This window comes from Mauremys mutica, chromosome 12 (genome assembly GCF_020497125.1).
Source record: "Mauremys mutica isolate MM-2020 ecotype Southern chromosome 12, ASM2049712v1, whole genome shotgun sequence".
Classification (NCBI taxonomy): Eukaryota; Metazoa; Chordata; order Testudines; family Geoemydidae; genus Mauremys; species Mauremys mutica.
Genome location: NC_059083.1, coordinates 37,698,316 through 37,708,919, shown reverse-complemented (window position 1 = coordinate 37,708,919; position 10,604 = coordinate 37,698,316).

Here is a 10,604-nt window from a genome sequence, read left to right as displayed (position 1 = left end):
GGTCCTGGATTTCAGTCTCTTCCCTAGCAGCCTAAATTTGGCTTCCAGGACATCTCTCCTACTCTTCCCTATGTCATTGGTACCTACATGTACCACGACCACCGGCTCCTCCCCAGCACTACACATAAGTCTATCTAGATGCCTCGAGAGATCCGCAACCTTCGCACCAGGCAGGCAAGTCACCATACGGTTCTCCCAGTCATCACAGACCCAGCTATCTACATTTCTAATAATCGAATCTCCCATTACTAACACCTGCCTTTTCCTAGAAACTGGAGTTCCCTCCCCCGGAGAGGCAACCTCAGTGCGAGAGGCAACCCCAGCACCATCTGGAAGGAGGGTCCCAACTATGGGAAGGTTTCCCTCTGCTCCCATTGACTGTTCTACTTCCCTGGGCCGTTCTTCCTCCTCAACAGCACAGGAGCTGTCTGAGCAGAGGTGGGACAATTCTACAGTGTCCCGGAAAGCCTCATCAACATACCTCTGCCTCTCTTAGCTCCTCCATTTCCGCCACCCTGGCCTCCAAAGTCCGTACATGGTCTCTGAGGGCCAGGAGCTCCTTGCACTGACCGCACACATATGCCACCCGCCCACAGGTCAGGTAATCATACATGCAACACTCAGAGCAATAAACTGGATCTTTAATCTTTCCTCATATGGGACCCGTTCCAAAACCCTGACCATTTTAGTTGCCCTTCTCTGAACATTTTCTAGTATCAGATTATCTTTTTTTGAGATGAGGAGACCACATCTGTACGCAGTATTCAAAAAAAGGGTTTACCATTGATTTATACAAGGGCAATAATATATTCTCCATCTTATTCTCTATCCCCTTTTTAATGATTCTTAACATCCTGTTTGCTTTTTTGACCACCTCTGCACACTACATGGACATCTTCAGAGAACTATCCACGATGACTCCAAGACCTTTTTCCTGATTCATTGTAGCTAAATTAGCCCTTATCATATTGCATGTATAGCTGGGGTTATTTTTTCCAATGTGCATTACTTTACATTTATCCACATTAAATTTCATTTGCCATTTTGTTGCTCAATCATTTAGTTTTGTGAGATCTTTTTGAAGCTCTTCACAGTCTGCGTTGGTCTTAACTGTCTTGAGCAGTTTAGTATTGTCTGCAAACTTTGCCACCTCACTGTTTACCCCTTTCTCCACATCATTTATGAATAAGTTGAATAGGACTGGTCCAAGGACTGACCCTTGGGGAACACCACTAGTTACCCCTCTCCATTCTGAGAATTTACCATTAATTCCTACCCTTTGTTCCTTGTCTTTTAACCAGTCCTCAATCCATGAAAGGACCATGTCACAGGCTTTCTGGAAATCTAAGTACACTATGTCCACTGGATCCCCCTTGTCCACATGTTTGTTTACCCCTTCAAAGAACTCTAATAGATTAGTAAGACACGATTTCCCTTTACAGAAACCATGTTGACTTTTGCCCAAACATTTATGTTCTTCTAGGTGTCTGACAATTTTATTCTTTACTATTGTTTCAACTAATTTGCCTGGTACTGACGTTAGACTTACCAGTCTGTAATTGCCAGGAACACCTCTAGAGACCTTTTTAAATATTGGTGTTACATTAGCTATCTTCCAGTCATAGGGTACAGAGGTCGATTTAAAGGACACTAATCAATAGTTCCGCAACTTCACTTTTGACTTCTTTCAGAACTCTTGGGTGAATGCCATCCGGTCCTGGTGACTTGTTAATGAATTAATTCCAAAACCTCCTCTAGTGACATTCAATCTGTGACCGTTCCTCAGATTTGTCACCTACAAAAGCTGGCTCAGGTTTGAGAATTTCCCTAACATCCTCAGCCATGAAGACTGAAGCAAAGAATCCATTTAGTTTCTCTGCAATGTCTTTAGTGTCTGTAAGCAATCCTTTTGTATCTCAATCATCCAGGGGCTCCACTGCTTTTTCAGCAGGCTTCCTGCTTCTGATGTACTTAAAAAACATTTTGTTATTACCATTGGAGTTTTTGGCTAGTCATTCTTCAAATTCTTCTTTGGCTTTTCTTACTATATTTTTACACTTAATTTGGCAGTGTTTATGCTCTTTTCTATTTACCTCACTATGATATGACTTCCACTTTTTAAAGGAAGTCTTTTTTATCTCTCACTGTTTCTTTTACAAGGTTATTAAGCCATGGTGGCTCTTTATTAGTTCTTTTACAGTGTTTCTTTATTTGGGGTATAGATTGAAGTTGGGCCTCTATAATGGTGTCTTTCAAAAGCGCCCATGCAGCTTGCAAGGATTTCACTTTAGTCACTGTACCTTTTAATTTCTGTTTAACTAACCCCCTCATTAATGAGTGGTTCCCCTTTTTTAAATTAAATGCCACAGATGAGATGTTCTTCCCACCACAGGGATCTTAAATATTATTATACTATGGTCACTATTCCAAAGCAGTCATGTTATAGTTACCTCTTGGACCAGCACCTGTGCCCCACTCAGGACTAAATCGAGAGTTGCCTCTCCCCTTGTGGGTTCCCGTACCAGCTGCTCCAAGAAGCAGTCATTTAAAGTATAGAGAAATTTTGTCTCTGCATTTCGTCCCAAGGTGACATGTTCCGAGTCAGAGTGAAACTGGATGTAGCTTACCCAAAATAACTATTTAAGAACTGTGGCCCAGATCTTCAAGATATTTAAGCATTTAACTCCCATTGAAATCAGTGGGAATGAGTTACCTAAATACCTTTGAGGCTCTGGGCCTGCATTTCTGATTCACTTCTATGTTTTTGGTTTGTGTGACTCCAGGTAAATATCTCCCACCCCCACACTCTCTCCCTCAGACTCATGCTTGCATTATTGGAGCCATTTTATAGTCTCCTTTCCCTGCTGTTAATTCAGTGGAAAATTCTCCCTAAATATCAGTGGATCTAACACAAAATAGAGCATCGGAGCCAAAACAGCCACTCACTTGCACTCGTTTGACACAGATATCACTCCACTGATCAGAATCTTGCCCCATGTGTACACAGTATGTGTCTGATTTTCAGAGGAGCTGAGAGAATCACAACTGTGGTTAAATCACGTGGACCAGATCCTCTCCTTGTGTAAATCAGCACTGATTTCATTTGAGCAATGCTAGTTTACACCTGGTGGGGATCTGGTCAACTTTGACCTGGGAAATCAGGGACTATAGATGTCAGTTTTTCATTTTTTTTCTTACCCTGGCTACAATCTAGTAGACACTTTGTTTCCTTCTTAAAGATGCTTAACATTTACTTTCTTAAAATAAGTGCTAAAAAAACTTTTCCTTTTTCAGAAGATTCATTTTCCTTTGTCAGTCGAGTTTGAAAGTGTTTCGCTGTCTTGAAACACAAGAAAATAAAATAGAGCACAAAGCATCTGTTATTCCCATCTCATGCACCAGACATCCTCTGCAGGAGCAACAGCAGCCAGACCTCAAGGTGCCCCCTCACACATTGATCTTGTTAACACTTAGGCCCTATTTCCAAAGGCGTTTAGGCACATAAAGATGCTGACAGGTGCCTAGTGGGATTTTCCAAAGCACCTAAATTGATGAGATGCCTAACTCCCATTGAATGGTAGGTGGCTAATTTGAATAGGCACTATTGAAAATCTCATTAAGGCATCTATACACCTAAGTCTCATTGATTGCAATGGGCAACTTTAGGCACCTAAATAACTTTGGAAACCTCCATCCATTGACCTCAGGAATGAATCTTCATATATTCCTTCAATGGAGCAGGAGTAGCCCATTACACAGGGATTCTTTCCAGTGTACTCAATTTGTGGACTGAGGGTTGGATGTCAGGAGTCCCACCAATGTATACACCCGTTTTTGGCCCACCGCCTGACACCTATTGCCCTATTCACACTTGTTCACCAGTTTGGTGTAGGATAGGATTAGGGCAGGACCCAATCTGTCTTTGAACCTGCTATGCCAGTAACAAGTCAGACCAGCGAAGGATCATCCTTCAGATGGGAAAAGGTTATTTCTACTTCTCAAAAGGGATTTCCAAAGGGGCTGACTAATTGGATAGTGATTTTCAATGGGAATTGGATGCCCCTTTGAAAATCCCAGCAACTATTTCCCAGTGACAAACCCAACTTTGCCGGGGAGCCGCAGTCATGCATTCGTGCACCAGGACCCCATTGTGCTAGGTGATTAACCAAACAGTGGTTCCTACCCCAAACAGTTTACAATCTAATTAAGACAGCATGAAATCCACAGTATAAAAACATTATAAGACAAAGCAGAAAATCTCTGGAGTTCACTAGGCCAGACTGTAATGGTCTTACCCACATGAGTAGCACCACTGACTTACATTTTACCCCATGTGGATAAAGTTATATACATTGGCTTGGCAGAAATCGATGGGTAATATCAATGTTTACTTTTAAGCATTGTTTTTATTTTGATCCATTTAAATTTTCACAGTTGTGGGAAATTATAGGGGGTGGGGGTGGGAGAAGGAGTGGCCAGGCAATTATTTAATGGCAATACATATTCAGATTCAAAAAGTTAAGCTTTATAAGCTGTTCTATCACAAATTGTCAACATCACATGTCAAAATACCCACGCTTTGACCCATGATTATATTTTATTGTTGTTTAGGTTGCAATTGTTAATAAATGGTTGAGCAATTTGTATTGTTTCCACCCGTCAAAATATGTTGCTTATAACCCTGACATAATCATTTGTAAAGCTTTCGATTGATGCACATATAACCATCTGGAACATATATTGTTTCTAACATACTTGTAATTTTTAATTGCTTATAAGAAGGCAAGGAACAATTCATTTTTTTAAATAATTTCAACAGATAATATCAATGTTTATTTTTAAGCCTTGTTTTTTTATTTTTGCACAGTTGTGCAAAAGTATGGGTTTTAAACATTTTTATTTTATTTTTATCAATTAAATTTCCACAGTGTGGGAAATTACGGCAGGGGCAGGCAATGGGGGACTGTCTGGCAATATATATTCAATGACCATACAGGCTGAGATTCAAACATTTAAAGCTTTATAACAGTTAAAACACAAACTGTCAACATCATGTGTCAAAATACACAAAGTAAATAGCTTTTAATCAAACCCTAATAAGTTCTCAAGCAGAATTTGCCTTACTTTGCCTACCTATCAATTTCAATTATTATCAATGAAAATATTTTTTCATCGGTTTGTGTGTGTATGGTGAAATAGGATTTATTGACATTTCCCGATAAATATCTAAGCTGTCCCACGCTATTTAGAAAGCATTTATAAATAAGGCCCCAATACAAAGCGTGACCCCATTTTATCCAGTTTAATGGGCCCGCCTGCAAACTGCACTCTCTTTAGTATGTTTTCACAAGTGTAACAGAGGCGAAGTTAGTAAATAATTATGTTGAGGGTACACAAGATGGAATGGACTCCATGTCCTTCTTTCTGAAATGTGCTGACTACAGAGCTTTTTCATTCTCTCTTTTATTTCTTCTTGTCAAAAAGTTATTTGTTTCTCTCTCAAAACATCAGATCTGATTTGGACTAAATACAGGGGAAGATTGATTTATATTGGAAAGTGTAGAGTCTGCATTATTTGCAAAACTACAATTATTCTTAAAGACAGCAAGAAGGTGAAACTGATCCGAAACTGACTAGAAACACAAGAGAAATTGTCTAACCTGCTTTTATACTGTAGTGTGAGGACAATGCAGAAGCACAGGATGGCATTCTCAAAGACGCTTGAGGGAATTAGGCATCCACATACATTGCATTTCAGTGAGATTTGTTCATTTAAGTCCTTTAGACTGTGATGAAAATCCTAGCTTAAAAAAACCTGGCACAAACAATGAAAAGAAAATCAGAATGCAAAATTTGTTCTGTTTAAGGAATCTAAACCAGTATTAATTTGAATGTTAGAAATAAAAATAGAAGAAAACTTTCTGATTTCAATTCAACGTGTGAAAATCCTACGTATACTGGTAAGATATTCAAATAATTTTCAAAACATACTCACTGTGTTGGATCTGTGAATGTATCCTGAATTGGAAAAAAAAATGATTCACATCAGATGTAGAAGAAACTGATCTCTGAACATGGAGAGAAAACCAATACAGTTATTATTTTTCTTTTAAAAAAGCAGACAATAATGCTGTTTCTTTAACACACACTCTTTGAAACTTGTCAAAAGGTTCTAGCTCTCAGCCTGCCCTAATGGAGTCAACTATCAACTTTCCGTAGGAGATTGTTTGCATATCTCCTTATATACTTATAATTGTAAATAAATAATCTATAGATTGTATGTCACTGTCTTCTTAATTGCTCTGCTCGGGCAAAATAAAGGTGTTTGCCTCAGGGACGCTTATTTCATTTGTTCAGGGGCAGCCCTGGAACATGATCTTCAGAGAAATCCACAGTCTTTCTCAGAAACTTTGATTGCATTGCTTGTGGGGTCATTAAATAAATAACTCAAGGACCAGTCCTCAAATTCCTACATCCCCATGTGAGTTTTGTAAAGTCGTACACCTACCTTCATAGAGTTGCTCTGCACTGAATTCTGAAAAACTTTCACATACTCGTGTCTTGTGTCAAATCTCCATCCATTATTCTTGAATCTTGTCTCAAAAAGAGTTGGCTGAACAACAGAGCACAATGAGACATATTCTTCTGCTAGCCAAAGAATAACAATAATACTTAGCTCTTATGCAGTTCTTTAAGAACTTAAGAATGGCCATACTGGGTCAGGCCAAAGGTCCATCCTGCCCAGTATCCTTTCTGCTGACAGTGGCCAATGCCTGGTGCCCCAGAGGGAGTGAACTGAACAGATAACGATCAAGTAATTGCTCTCCTGCCATCCATCTCCACCCTCTGACAAACAGAGGCTAGGGCCACCATTCCATACCCATCCTGGCTAATAGCCATTAATGGACTTAACCTCCATGAATTTATCTAGTTCTCTTTTAAGCTTAGCCTTCATAACCTCCTCAGGCAAGGAGTTCCACAGGTTGACTATGCACTTTAAATCAGTAGATCTCAAAGCACTTTACCAAGGAGGCCAGGATCATTATCCTCCTTTTACAGGTGGGAAACCGAGGCACAGAAAGGGGAAGATTTACACCTGGTGTTTGAGAGGGGACTCAGCTCCACTCACTCAGTTACTCCTGGTTTACACTGGGATGAGTGAGGGGAGTTTCAGGCTCACTGACATCAGTGATTCATAGATTTTAAACCAGAAGGCACCATTATGATCATCTCTTCTGACCTGCAGTATAACTCCAACCAGGGAATTTCACCCAATGATTCCCTCAGCAAACCCATAATTTGTGTCTGAGCTACAGCATCTCTTTTGAAGGAAACATCCACACCCTTGACAAGTGGTTCTAATGGTTAGTTACCCCCATGATGAAAAAGTTGCTTCTTATTTCCAGGCTGAATTGGATCTCATTCTGCTATTATCTGCTAGATTAAGGACACCTCGACTATCAGGAATCTTCTCCTTTTGCAGGTACTTAGGGCCAGATTGTAAAAGGTATTTAGGCATCTAAAAATGCAGTTAGGCACTTGTTGGGATTCTCAAAGGTGACTAGACAAATTAGGTGCTTATCTCCCATTGAAGTCAATGGCAGTGAGGTGATTTTTATATCTACACCACATGTCTACCTGCATCTTTAAGCATCTAAATCCCTTTTAGAATCTGACCTTTATAGATCATATTCAAGCCACCTCTTAACCTCCTTGGTAACTTAATAGATTGAACATCAAGGAATAACTCTTGTTTTACGCTAAGACCATAAGAACATAAGAATGGCCATATTGTGTCAGACCAATGGTCCATCAAGTTCAGTATCCTATCTTCAGACAGTGGCCAATGCAGGATACCTCAGAGGGAATGAACAGAACAGGGCAGTTATCAAATGATCCATTGCCTGTCATCCAGTCCCAGAATCTGGCAGACCAGCAATTTTAATACTATCCCACCTACACTGATGAGCATTCTTTACTGCCTTATGCTTAGGTATCAGAAAAAGAAGTCATCTGCAGTGAATAAAGGATCCTCCAGCTTCAGATTTGTCTATTTAGGTAAACTAAAAAGTTATTGTTATCTTACCAGATTCTACCATGAGCAACTAGATCCTCAACTGGGGTAAATAGATGGACAGCCCCATTGACTTCCTGGATTGGTGCCAGTTTATGCCTAAAGAGAAATAAACCCAGCATTCTCATTGGTGCTATGATGTATATACCAGCTGAGGACCCTATATTATATTTTTGAATGAGTATTTTTGACCTCGGATGTACAGTGGAGCTAGACTTGGCTATAATTTGCACCATCGTCAATACAGAAGACTCCTACTGCTTGCCTAATAAATCAATCTACCCACCTGATTTAGCATTTGAGCGGCTCTTCTAGGAAGCCCATCTAGTTTAGTGATTGCAGTGCTGCATAAACTGAGGCTGGGAGTTTCAAAGGGGACTAAGCCAATGGGAGTTGAGCACTTATCTCCCTTTGACTCATTTAAAGTCACAACCTAAAACAAAAATTATCAATATTAAATTGCATTTGATTTCTTAATAGTGGGTTGGGTTCTCCTCTCACATAGAACCAAATAAGTAAGTAGATTACTCCTGATTAGGCTGTTGAAACTTCAGTGGAATTCTTCCCAATTTAAACCAACATAACTCCATTCCCTTCAGAAGAGCTACGCCTCATTTATATGGAAAGGAGAATCATGCCTGTTGGTTTCAGAACAGTAGCTTGTGATTTAGGCCAGTGACAATGGAATAAGAATCAGACCCAATGTACTAGGGGCTCGTGAGAAATAGATCAGACCAAGGCCGCCCAGAGGGGGGGGCAAGTGGAGCAATTTGCCCCAGGCCCCGGGCTCCACAGGGGCCCCCACGAGAATGGCTGTGGCTCCCTCCCTCACCCCAGCATGACCCAACCCCATCTCCTCCACTCTCCCAGAGCCTCATCACATCCAGGAGCTCCCCTGGACAGCTGCTGTGTGGCTCCAGCACAGAGCCGCGTGGTAAAGAGAAATAAACCCAGCATTCTCATTGGTGCTATGATGTATAAAGCAGCTGAGGACCCTATATTATATTTTTGAATGAGTATTTTTGACCTGGGATGTACAGTGGAGCTAGACTTGGCTATAATTTGCACAATCTTCAATACAGAAGACTCCTACTGCTTGCCTAATAAATCAATCTACCCACCTGATTTAGCTTTTGGGCGGCTCTTCTAGGAAGCCCATCTAGTTTAGTGATTGCAGTGCTATATAAACTGAGGCTGGAAGTGTCAAAGGGGACTAAGCCAATGGGAACTGGGCACTTATCTCCCTTTGACTCATTTAAAGTCACAACCTAAAAAAATCAAAATTAAGTTGCATTTGATTTATTAATAGTGGGTTGGGTTCTTCTCTCATATAGAACCAACTCATGATTAGGTTGTGGAAACTCCAGTGGAATTCTTCCCAATTTAAACCAACATAACTCCATTCCCTTCAGAAGAGCTACCCCTCATTTACATGGAAAGGAGAATCATGCCTATTGGTTTCAGCACAGTAGCTTGTGATTTAGGCCAGTGACAATATGATGAGAATGAGACTCAATGTACTAGGGGCTGATGAGAAATGACAGATCAGACAATTGAGGCCTTCCCTGCATCCACCCAACATGAAGAGCATAGACACTAGCAGAAACTTGACTGGACTTTGGCTCAGGAGTTTGCGCTGAAGTCAATGGGGTATCATGGCCCAAGTAACAATATTGCCCCAGTAAGCTGGGATTTTTAAAGGGGCCTAAGGGAGTTAGGTTTTCAGTGGGACTTGAGCACCTAACTCCTACAGGCTCCTTTGAATATAACCGCCGAAATGAGCACTAAGCAAATAATGAATGAGAAGAAAATAAATAACGAATAAGGACTGAGTACACACCAAGTAAACTTTCTCTTTACCTCAAAGTTTGTCCACACTGCATGCTTCTTTAGGCGGCGTGTAGAGTACAGACATGGGCAGCCTTCTAGCATGGGAATAAATCACAGTGTAGATGGTGAGGCACAGCTTAATGGAGTGGAGACACCCCTGAAGCCTGTTTGTGTGTTCTCAAGTTTGGACCCCCCACATATCTATTCACCCAAGGAGTGCTGTCTACACTGCTATTTTCAGATGTGTTGTGTCCTGCTGCCTCCCCACCACTGAAAGGTGAGGGGTGGGGAAGGGGCAGTGTCGCCATGCAGACTCACCCCTGCAGCACCTCCTGCTGGTCTCTCAGGGAATTAGCTTGATTTCCAGCTCAGAGTACCCTCTGCAGGCCAGTGATCCACCTTACTGCTTGCTGTTGGCCCCCCATGTCCCTGCCTGGACCCGGTGCTCCTTTTACATGGGGTGCTGCCCCCTGGCAGTAACCCCTTTCTCTCAGAGTCTTCCCCTCCCAGGGGAACCCCAACCCACTATCCCCACCTCGCCTCAGTATATGGCTACTGCTAGTCATCGTCTAGCCCCACACCCTGGGGCAGACTGCAGTATCAGCCTACTCATCACTGGCAAGGTTGGGTTTGGACCTGTTGCCTTTGCCTACCCCTGGGCTGCCCTCTGCAACCCACAGTGCCTATTGGCCTTGTGCTA